This window comes from Nematolebias whitei, chromosome 17 (assembly GCF_014905685.2).
Source record: "Nematolebias whitei isolate Nwh7 chromosome 17, NemWhi1, whole genome shotgun sequence".
NCBI lineage: Eukaryota > Metazoa > Chordata > Actinopteri > Cyprinodontiformes > Rivulidae > Nematolebias > Nematolebias whitei.
The window spans coordinates 14276113-14289082 of NC_056514.1; positions in this window are offsets into that span (position 1 = coordinate 14276113).

The window sequence follows — 12970 nt, forward strand, 5'->3', positions numbered from 1 at the left end:
ATAGATAGATAGATAGATAGATAGATAGATAGATAGATAGATAGATATGACGTCATCATATGTGTATCTGCAAAAACTCCACAACAGGCAGCAGAGTTACTGACCAGGGAGATGGAGGGAGTGTCTCAGTGGTTTAAGAATCACTGTTTGACTCTGAACTGCAATAAAACAGTCTCGTGTTTCACTGTCCGGCGTAAAGTCTGTAACTTTTCAATTGTGATTGAGCAGAAAGAAATCCAACTAATGGATGAGTTTAAATATCTGGGTATCATTCCAGGTTACCACCTTTACTTTGAGGCTCACATTAGGAAAGTGTTTAAAACAATTAAGACAAACATAAATTGTTTTCGTCTTATAAGATCAAGTTTATGTGTAAAATCTGCTCAGTTGTACCTACAGCCAGGATTCTCTCATTTCTCATAATGTGTCACTGTCTGGAGCCAAGCAACTCATCTGCTTTAAAACCTATGGGGATGTTGTATTCACAAGCACTGAAAGTTTTAGACCAAAAACCATTGAAGTGGCACCACTGTAAAATACTGGAGAAATATTATTTCTTAAGCTGTGACAATTTTTAAAAATTTTCTTGTGTAAAATGTACTTTTAAATGCATTAATGGTCTTGTCCCAGAGCTGGTGAGCCAAAATGATTTTAAAAGTCAGCAGCTCAGGAGTTGCAACAAGAGGTGCATTGGATGGAGACTGCAAACCTGCAAAATACACTGCCTGGTCAAAAAAAAGTCGCCACCCAAAAAGAAGGTCATATTTCGTTGGACCGCTTTTATCTTTGATTACAGCAGCATTTACTGTGTCATTGTTTCAATAAGCTTCTGCGATGTCACAAGATCTATTTCCATCCAGTGTTGCATTAATTTTTCACAAAGATCTTGCATTGATGACTAGGCACTAGGCATGATGGGGCATCACATCTCCTGCCTTTCTTCTTACCCTGATGCACCCATCACTCTGAACAGGGTCAATCTATACTCATCAGGCCACATGACCTTCTTCCATTGCTCCAGAGTCCAATCTTTATGCTCCCTAGCAAATTGAAGCCTTTTTTTCTGGTTAGCCTCACTGATTAGTGGTTTTCTTAAGACTACACAGCTGTTCATTCCCAATCCCTTGAGTTCCTTCACATTGTGCATGTGGAAATGATCTTACTTTCTCTATTAAACATAGCCCTGAGTGCTACTGTTGTTTTTCTTCCATTTGATTTAACTAAATGTTTAAGTGATCGCCGATCACCATCATTCAGGATTTTTTTCTGGCCACATTTCTTCCTCGAAGACGATGGGTCCCCACTATCCTTCCAGTATTTAATAATGCGTTGGACAGTTCTTAACCCAATTTTAATAGTTTCTGCAATCTCCTTAGATGTTTTCTCTGCTTGATGCATGCCAATGATTTGACCCATCTCAAACAAGACTCAAGACTATGGATCATGTTGCACCTGTTAAAACTAAAAAATCAAAACTCAGAGCATAACCTTGGCTGAGTAACGTCACCAAGGCTGTTAGGCAGCAATGTAAGAGGGCGAAGCAAAAGTGGAGGAAAGACAGGCTGCAGGTCTCTTTTCAAATACTTAAAGAGAGTTGGCGCCGTTATCAGAAAGCAGTGAAAGCTGCTAAATCCAAATACTTCTCTGACATAATTACTTCACACTCTCGCAACCCATGTGTCCTCTTCTCCACCCTAAACTCTGTTCTCCACCTCACTGAACCATCACCTCTGGAAGCCTCGACTGAGCTGTGCACCAACTTCCTACATTTCTTTTTGGAAAAAATTGCGACCATCCGGGCTCTCATTTCCCCTCCAACTCATGTCCCATCCATCCCACCTCAAGCTGTAACTCCATTTGACCATTTTGAACCCATCACTCTATCTTCTCTAGAGCAGGTCATGTGCAGCTTGAAACCTTCTGGCTCCCCCTTTGATGTGGTCCCCCCTCGACTTCTAAAGGAGGTTTTTCCAACTCTAGGTCTGTCCATTCTTGATATAGTAAACAGTAGTTTATCCACTGGCGTGGTGCCAAAATCCTTTAAACATGCTGCTGTCCAGCCTCTCCTGAAAAAAAAACAACCCTTGACCCCTCAGTCGTATCCAACTTCTGGCCTGTCTCCAAACTCCCATTTGTTTCTAAACTACTGGAGAAAATAGTCGAGTCCCAGTTGAAGTGCTTCCTGGAAGGTCACACCATCTCAGAGCTATTCCAATCTGGCTTTAAACCTCTCCACAGCACTGAAACCGCCCTGCTGAAGGTCTTTAATGACATTTTCTTAACCACTGATACCGGTGATTCTGTGCTGCTTGTCCTATTGGACCTCACAGCCGCCTTTGACACCATCGACCATGAGATCCTCATCACTAGGTTGGAGCAGTGGGTGGGCATCACAGGATCAGCCCTCAATTGGTTCAGATCCTACCTCACTGACATATCCTTTTGTGTCTCCATCAAGGATTTTAGATCTGCAGAGGCAGAGCTTAAATGGGGGGTTCCGCAGGGGTCCATCCTGGGTCCCCTCCTATTCTCTTTATACCTGCTGCCGCTTTGTGCTATTTTCCAGAAACACAACATGCCCTTCCACTTCTATGCCGATGACTGTCAAATTTACTTCCCCCTAAGACACAATGGTACATGCTCTATTCAACCGCTGCTCGACTGCCTGGCTGACATCAGGGACTGGATGGCTTTAAACTTCTTAAGTTTCAATGAAAAGAAGTCTGAAGTCCTGTTGTTCCCTCCCAACGACACGATCACAAACCACTGCATCGACCTTTCTGCTCTAACCCTGTCAGAAAAACAAAGAGTCACTAATCTGGGCGTGATAATGGACCCTTCCCTGAAACTTAACAATCACGTAAACATGATTGTTAAATCATGTTTCTTCCAACTGAGGCGGCTGTCTAAACTGAAGCCTATATTGTCCAAAAATAACCTGGAGACACTACTACATGCATTCATTACATCTAGGCTTGATTACTGCAATTCACTCCTGTTTGGTATCAGTCAGACCTCCATTGCACGACTACAACTGGTCCAGAATGCAGCAGCCCGATTTTTAACCAGTACAGGCAAAAGAGAGCACATTACACCAGTTTTGGCCTCACTGCACTGGTTACAGGTTCACTTTCGACTCCAGTTCAAAATACTCATGTATGTCTACAAATCACTGAACAGTGTCGCACCTCCCCCCCCCCCTCCCCATCTCTCTGATCTGCTACAACCGTATGTCCCACCGCGTTCCCTGAGGTCAGCGGACCAGTTGCTCCTCACAGTTCCAGGATCTTGTCTTAAGCGCAGAGGTGACAGGGCCTTCTCTGTAGCAGGACCTAGACTTTGGAACGAGTTACCTCTGTTTGTCAGACAGGCCCCCTCCCTCTCGGTTTTCAAGTCACATTTAAAAACCCACTATTATTCGGTGGCTTTCAACACCAGATAATCTGTTTTGAGATCCTGTATGCTCCATACTAGTTTGTCGTCATTATCTGCATCGTTTTTATGTCTATATTCTGATTTACCTCATTTTGTATATTGCTTTGTGTGTTACCTGTTGTTCTGTCGGTACAGCACTTTGGTTGGCCTTGTCGCTGTTTTAAGTGCTTTATAAATAAAGTGGTATGGTATGGTATGGTAAACAGACTGACATCTTTTCCGCGACTATTACAGAAAAACACACATCTTGAAAAACTACAAACATTCACTTTTTAAATCCTCCAGTGACAGGACATTGGTGTAGCACTTATTGAAGAGGGCTCTAAAAGACTTTCCCAACTTACATAAGCTCTTCTTTTTGATAGAGTTATTTGGGCTTTAATGTTGTTCTGAATGTTGATCAGTTCAGTGAGTGCTGCTAAACAAATCATCTCGTGCTAAAAAAAAAAAAAAACCTGCTTAATGCACTCAGCCATGATCAGAAGAAGTTATTAGGCCTTGGCCTTGTCAAGTAAAAAAGAAACACACTATAACCCTCAGCAACACTGTAGTAAAAGATAAAGGTGAACGTGTCTTTATATTTGAACTCATGTCATGCTGAAGAACTATACAGAAAATAAAGTAAAATCAAATAAAGAACTGAATAAAATAAGGTCAGGACAAAAAATAAATAATTAAAAAAAAAACACAAAACACAATGTCAGTAACCAGAGCCCTATAAAGAAAGAGTTGCGACACTCCCATAGAAAGAATGGAATGCGGAAGTCACGTGGGTCATGCAGCGGTAAATAGTTCCAAACAGCAGCGGTTCAGTATTGAACGTAGTTCATTCTTTTTGTTTTTCCGGTAAGTTGATGAAAATACGACACTTTTTTTTGCCATTGTGAAGCGTTATCTGACTGTTCTGCACCACAATTTATCAACATTAATACTTCATGTCACCAGTTTTAGTTAATGAAACATGTTAACTTGCTAGTTGTGTTTTAACTGCAGCTGCTCTGCAACACAACGGTTTAAACGGGTCTATTTCTAATTCAGCGTTTTAAAATATCTTACTGCTTAAATTTTGAAAGGTGGTCTTTTTTAAATTTATGGTAATTCCAGTTACTGAACTTAACTAGAAAATATTTGGCCTTTTTTTCCTGAGAGATTCGTTCAACCTTTATTTCTACAGGTAAATCCCATTGAGCCTCGAGGACTCATTTACAAGAGAGACCTGATTTAACAAAGAAAGATGACAACATGACAACAAGACTGACGTAATTTAGTTCAAGTTATAGATCATTTGTCAAAGACTGCAGCATAAATTGTGACATTATCATTAAAGAAAAACGTGATTGAGGAGATGTCAATATTTTTTCATGTTTTCCAGGTAAACCAGAGGAGAATGACTTCATGAACTGAATGTTGCATTCAAAGTATCAGAAAGGTACAAGATCTCATTTTCTGTCTTCTATTAATCAATAACAGCTTAATCAAGATGTTTGAATAAAATTACTTTAACACCATAACCTTCACAAAGTTGGTATTTACTGCAGGACTGTTAAATTACATTAGTTTTATATTATTAGTTTAGCGTTTGATAATCATGGGTCAAGTTGAGATGAGACTCTCTTTCAAGACAGAACAAGAAATAAGAATTATTACAAGAATAAATCAGCATCAATAAACTGTAGGACAGTAACAAAACAACTTATTAAACTATCACAGGTACATTGAGATGGAGCTGGAAGTTCTTCTTCATGCCAGTTGTCTTCATCTGATCTTTTGTAAAAATATGCCAATTTATTTTCCATTGTTAACATTTTTCTTCGCAGGACTGAGTTAATTTTCTTGTCTGAGTTTCTTCTATCCTGCTCATGTATTTTTTTTTGTGTTCTAATTGTTCCTCAGGTTGTTCATCTCTCTCTGTTCCCTGACTGCCTGTTGATCCATCCTCCTGGTCCTGTTGATCCTGGATCATCAGATCCTGACATGTCCCCGTCCTCTGAGGACACATTTTCATCTTTCCCTCATCTCACTCGCCTCATTTCTGTTTTTTCATCAGTCTCTGAAATTACAACGTCACTGTTAGAATGAAGATGATTGTTCAATAAAAAACATGACATGTCTTATTGTAACACTGTTTGTACCAAAGTTTACATCAGAACAATGTAGGTGATCACTGGTCAGATCACTGGTCAGATCACTGGTCAGATCACTGGTCAGGTCACTGGTCAGTGGAAGTTCTGCTGTTCTTCTCATTTGGTTCTGGTCCATGAACAACTGGTTGAACCTCCTTCTGTCTCACACATCCTCACTGTGTCTCTGTGAACTGTCCTCTCTCTAAATGTGCCTGTAGAGTGACATTAGTTTATTTTCTTGCACATTTCTTTGACAGTTAAACATTTTGAGCCCTGATTGAAAATGTTTGTGCAGATTAAACTTCCAGCTCTCACTTTGTGTTGTTGTGATGATGGTGATGGTGTGCTGACTTGAGATGATGTCATTAATAAACAGTATGAATAGTAGTAAAAGTACTTTATTAAAGCTTGTTTTATATTTTTACATATTTTATAATAAATTGTTTGGAAATTTATTTTTGCACAGTTAACACTTATTTTGTCATCTGTTATGATTTTAACTAGAAACAGTTTCATTTAAATTAACATTTTAATCAATGAATTACAATTTTACAATAGTTGTCAGGCTACAATCAACTCAGTTATCAGGTACTTGGTTGACATAAAAAAACGACAAATACAACAATAATATTCAGGTCTCTTGTAAATGAGTCCTCGTGGCTCAATGGGACAAACCTGTTTAAATAAAGGTTGAATTAATATCTTCTATAGAAATCAAGAATTCATCCAGATGATCTGAGGTAAGCTGGAGCAGATCTGATGCTGCATGGAGGACAAGGTGGAGCATTATCATGCAGAGAACATCAGAAACAGCTTTATAACAGGTGTTACTCTGATCTTTTTTTAACGTGTGTAACGTTATAAAACACTGACATGGCTATATTGATCACTGTATTGCATATACTTTTTTTTCTAACAAATATGTGTTTGCAGTCTCGTTTCCTTCTAAAATTTGATGATAAATGTATCAGCCGCTTATAAAAACGCTTTGATAAAATGCATAGTCTGTGAAATAATCAGTAATCGGTTAAGTAATCTGTTCGTTACTGCTCAGCAATTACTGAAAGATGCCAGGTAAAGTAAGAAAAGTCGATTTTTGATTTGTGTTATGCCAGCAGCCGCTCAAACTGACTGACAGCGATGAACTGTTTGGAACTATTGGGAGCTGCATGAACCACGTGACCGCGTATCGGCGAGTTCAAAGAGTGTCGCAACTCTCTCTTTATAGGGCTCTGTCAGTAACTAGAACTTCATGCTTCAATTTGTTTCCATGACAAACTTCACGTCCAAAACAACTCTAGCATGTTTTTCATGTCAGCATCCATCCCACTAGCCTGCATCCAGGTGCGTCAGTGATGGGACTTTTCACTGTCAGGTCTACACCACGCTTTAGATCCTCTGAAGAAACAGATCCACTGATAATCGCTGAGCTGCACTTGTTTGATTCATGTTTTAACACACCTGGATGTCTGCTGTGACTCTGGACACTCTTTGTTTGGGTTACAAAGTTTTGTTAATTAATTTTTTTTTTTTTGAAGGAATGCATATTGCCAGCAGCTTTTCGTCTAAGAGTTTTAAACTAAGATCTTCAAATGGAGAGACATGATGGAGTTAGTGTTTCTGTTCAAACCTTGAAAATAATGTTACGCCCAAACTTGTGTGACATTACGAGATCTCACTCAATCCACGAGAACTCAGACTGTGAGTTATAAATTACTCCTAAATGCTACCAAACCTTATTTTGCTCAGTATCTGTAAATTTGATCATGATACAGTCATTAGGGTTAGTCCCTCCGCTCACCAGGATCTGTCTCATATTAGGGTTCAAATATCGGTTCATACAGTCATTATGGGGGCCGAGATGGGGTAGAGGCAAGGTAGCCAACCTGGGACCCGAAAGCCCCAGGCTCAATCCCCAGACACTCACATTTCGTGGTGTCTCTGAGCAAGACACCTAATCCCCAATTGCTCCCTGGGCACCTACATCTGCTCACTACTCCACCTGGGTGTATCCCGGGTGCAATGGGTTAAATGCAGAGAGCCAATTTTGCCATTGTATGGGAACATACAATGATGACAACACATAGCACTTTATTTTATTGTGTATACTAATGCTGAATAGCTGTGGTGGCCATCTTGAATTAGGTGGGCTTCAAATATTTATCAATTCTAAATGTATATCTAATGATTAATTTGTAGGAAAAAGCTAACGTGGCATGGTGGCTCAGTTGGTAGAGCTGCTGCCTCTCAGTTTGAAGGTCACTGGATCGAATACCGGCTCGGGACCGGTGGAGTTTGCATGTTCTTTCCGTGCTGCGTGGGTTTTCTCCAGGTACTCCAGTTTCCTCCCACAGACCAAAAACATGCATGTTATTCTGATTAGTAACTCTAAATTGTCCCTAGGTGAGAGTGAGAGAGTGAATGGTTGTTTGTCTCATTTGTCCCCATGTGTCCCTGTGATGGACTGGAGACCTGTCCAGGTGTCTCTGTGATGAACTGGAGACCTGTCCAGGGTGTCCTCCACCTCTCACACAGTGATAGCTGGATATGGGCACAAGTGATCCCCATGACATGAAAAGGAAGAAGTGGGTATAGATAATGGCTGGATGGATGGATGATAAAGTTGACCCCAATTTAATAATAGCAAAGTTTTAAACAAAGGTGCCATGCTGTGCTGACTCCAACAAAAGCAGATGACAAACGAGCAGTACATCAAAGTCCTCCATCAGGGAGGTTTTTAAATAGTGAACATTTGTAGTTTTCAATTAGGATTCAAGATTTTCTGTACTGGAATTAAACAGGGAATGAAAGTAAACTTCAATGATTCAAGGATTCAAAGTTCTTTATTTTGTCATTTGCACCACATGTGGTGCATGTGGTGGAACGAAATTGTGTACACAGGGTCCCAGTTACATCCAACAAAAGTAAAAAATGTAAAAGAAAAACAGTAATAAGATCTAAGATATGAACTAAGAAAAATGTTACACTACAAATGCTGTTGGGTCTGCAGGTCGTATCTCAGACCCCAGGTCTACCTCCAGCTCAGGAGGCTTCTGGCTCTGACTCCCTCTTAAAAGTAGTAACTCACACTATCTCAGTAAATCAAGGAAAAGTGTATTTAGTTTAGCAATTGTATTAAATCAAGGCAAGAAAAGGTTACAGTCACAGCGCTGGCCTCCAATACAATTTGGCGTTAGATCAAGGACCGGAAGGGCTGGATGACACGTTGCCTTACAAATATATTGGGGCTAGGCTCCACCTTCTTCTGCGAGCACAGCCTATCAAGTGAATAAGAGGGGTGGACTAAGTGTGATTTCATTGGATCTTACATGAGCTGACGTGTAAGGAAGATTTAACAGAGTATGGAAAGACCTCTCTGTGTGGTGTAGCACGCCTATAAGAAAATAACAAATAAAAATAATCTATTCTTTGATGGGTACTGAATCCCTGGAAGTCTCGTTTTTTTAAGAGTTATTGGCCTTGTTTAAACCAATCAGAACCGGGTCATAATCTTATTAAAATCCGTCTCTGAGCAGATCAAAACACAGGGTCACAGTCTAGATAAAATATTTCTATCAATACGCTAAGCACGAAGTACAAAAACAATACGCAGGACAGCAGCATGAACATGAGTCTGTGTGAGCAGATGAGACGAATAAACACAGCAACATGAAACAGATCAGCAGCAACATGAAACAGATCAGCAACAACATGATGTAATTTTTCTTATTGATTATCCTGGTTAGAAATTCATGAGTCTAACAGCTTCGGGGTAGAAGCTGTTCCTCAGTCTAGTGGTTCTACACTTAATGCTCCTCAACCTCCTGCCTGAGGGGAGTGGCGCAAAAAGTGTGTGTGCTGGGTGAGAGGGGTCCTTCATGATGCAGGTGGCCCTTTAATGTTTATAATGCAAGATGTTTAAGAGGGGAGGAGTTACATGACCAGGGAAAATAGCAGATCCAAGGGCTGGTCAATGATGGTCAAGGCCACCATAGATTAATCTTCTGCCACCCCAGTTATTTGAAGAAATCACTTTTATGCAATATAAAAAGTAGAAAGCATAGTTTTCTCAAATGATGCTGGTTGGTTTACATATACGTATGGTGATGGCCATTTTGGATTTTGATGTGGCAACCCAATTTCATCCATCCATTTTCTTCCATTTATCCGGGGTCGGGTCATGGGGATAGCAGCCTAAGTAGGGAGGCCCAGACTTCCCTCTCCCCAGCCACTTGATCCAGCTCCTCCAGGGGAATCCCGAGGCGTTACCAGGCCAGCTGAGAAACATAGTCCCTCCAGCGTGTCCTGGGTCCTCCTCTGGACCTCCTCCCGGTGGGACGTGTCCGGAACACCTCACCAGCGAGGCGTCCAGGAGGCATCCTAACCAGATGCCCAAGCCACCTCAACTGGCTCCTCTCGACATGGAGAAGCAGCGGCTCTACTCTGAGTCCCTCCCGGATGATCAAGCTTCTCACCCTATCTCTAAGGGAGAGCCCAGACACGCTGCGGAGAAAACTCATTTCGGCCGCTTGTATCCGAGATCTTGTTCTTTCTGTCTCAACCCAAAGCTCATGACCATAGATGAGGGTAGGAACGTAGATCTATCGGTAAATTGAGAGCTTCGCCTTTTGACTCAGTTCTCTCTTCACCACGACAGACCTGTACAGCGCCTGCTTCACTGCAGATGCTGCACTTATCCGTCTATCGATCTCACACTCCATTTTTCCCTCATTCGTGAACAAGACCCCAAGATACTTGAACTCCTCCATTTGGGGCAGGACCTCCTCCCTGACCCGGAGAGGGCACTACCCTTTTCTGGCTCAAGACCATGGCCTCGGATTTGGAGGAACTGATCTTCATCCCGGCTGCGTCGCACTCGACTGCAAACCGCTCCAGCGAAAGCTGTAGATCACGATCTGATGAAGCCAACAGGACCACATCATCTGCAAAAAGCAGGGAAGCAATCCTAAGACCACCAAAACGGATCCCCTCAACACCTTGTCTGCGCCTAGAAATTCTGTCCATAAAAGTTATGAACAGAATCGGTGACAAAGGGCAACCTTGGCGGAGTCCAACTCTCACTGGGAACAAGCCCGACTTACTGCCGGCAATGCAGACCAGGCTCTGACACCGGTCATACAGGGACATAACAGCCCATATCAAAGCCCGTATCTCCTTGGTTCAATTCTGAGTTACGTACTTTAAAGCAGGCATCTAGAAACCAGGAGAGAAAATGGTGCTATACTAATGTTGAAGAATTTTATTTAACTTGGAAAGATAGTCTGCTAACATATAAAAAAGCTCTCCATAAAGCTAGAACTTTATATTACTCATCTTTAATAGAGGAGAATAAAAATAACCCTAGGTTTCTGTTTAGGACTATTGCTAGACTAATTAAAAGTCCCATTTCTGTTGAACCATGTATCCCTACAACTATAAGTAGTGATGACTTCATGAGATTCTTTATAAATAAAATTATTTCAATTATAGAGAAAATTCAAACCATCCTTCTGTTGGATTTAATATTTTATACCTTTTTATAATTCCTATCAAGCACTCAAATGTCATGTCATATAAAGTGTGTGTGTGTCTTTCTTCCAGGGTTGAACTATGTTTATAGAAAATGTTTGCTAATTCTAACTAGTTGACCTTTAAATATAATCTCATAGTAGCTAAAGATAATTTTACAAGTTCACATTTGATAAATTACAAGCAATCAAATCAGGCCAGAGAGCAGACTGATTAACATAAATAAAGCTAGAACACAGCTCTTTAATTTAGACAATATAGGTTGACTAAGTAAAATCAAATTAAGAGTATAACCATGATCCAAATAAAAACACGAACATAAGTTAGATAATATAATTATTCCTAGAAATAAACAACTATTTCAAATCAGTGTTATCACTAAGGTATAATCACGTTAAACAAACAGTGTTAACAGTTTAAACGCAGACACAGAAACGAAGATGATTCTGCCTTAAAAACAATCACCAGGCCTCCAACAGATATTGAATTAACACCCAGGAGGTAGGTAATAATTAATAGTTATTAATTATTACGTATAAACAATTTAGACACGAATCATTTTATATCCCTAAAGTATAATAGCAAGTTAAACTTTAAACAAAAGCCGATTTCGGTGTACCAAAACTTATCTGAAATATAGACGTCAACGTCCTTGAGGGGGCGGGCTAAGTCGTAACCATAGCGACAGAAGCTGAACCAATCAGGAAGCTAGCCTTCTCAAACGGGGATAAAAGGCCGGAAATGACGCACGCCCACCGAGCATTTTCCGGGAGGCGCACACGAGGCGGTTCGTTCTTAATGCTCCATTTATATGCATATATCTTATTAATGTAATTGTTTGTCTCTGAATATCTGTAACCCATGTTGTGTCAAATAAATCTTTTATACGAAGGGCGACGCCTCCGCCGTTTTGAACACGACGTGGTATTCTATCCACAACACTTCCTTCTACTATCTCTAGTCCCCTGTCAAATGAGACAACTTTAAAAAATCCACTAGAGCCTCATTTATGTTTGGACAATTTTTGTCCTGTTGAGCTCTCTGAATTGTCAAAAATAATAATCTCATCCAAACCATCCACATGTCTGCTAGATCCCATCCCAACCAGACTGTTTAAAGAGGTATTCCCCCTAATTAATGTCCACATTTTGGATCTACTTAATTTGTCTTTAATGGATGGTTATGTACCACAGCGTTTTAAGGTTGCTGTAATTAAACCTTTACTTAAAAAGTCTGATCTTGATTCAGAAATTCTGGCCAACTATAGACCTATATCTAATCTAACTTTCATCTCAAAAATTCTAGAGAAAATAGTTGCAGGTCAGTTGCGTGAACATCTACAAAGAAATAATCTGTTTGAAGAGTTTCAGTCAGGGTTTAGAGCTCATCATAGCACAGAAATAGCACTAGTAAAAGTCACTAATGATATTCTCATGGCTTCAGACAATGGACTTGTGTCTATACTGGTCCTGTTAGACCTCAGTGCTGCATTTGATACAGTTGATCACAATATTTTACTACAGAGGCTTGAATATGATATTGGGATTACTGGAACGGCTCTAAAATGGTTTAAATCATATCTATCTGATAGATTCCAGTTTGTAAATGTAAATAATAAACCTTCTTCATACACCAAAGTTAGTCATGGAGTTCCTCAGGGCTCAGTGCTTGGGCCAATACTCTTTACTTTATATATGCTTCCATTAGGTAAAGTTATTAAACTGCATAGGATAAATTTCCATTGTTATGCTGATGACACACAATTATATTTGTCCATTAAACCCAATGAATCTTATGAGCTACTTAGACTACAAGAATGTCTTAAAGACATAAAAACCTGGATGACTCTTAATTTTCTCCTGTTGAACACAGACAAAACTGAG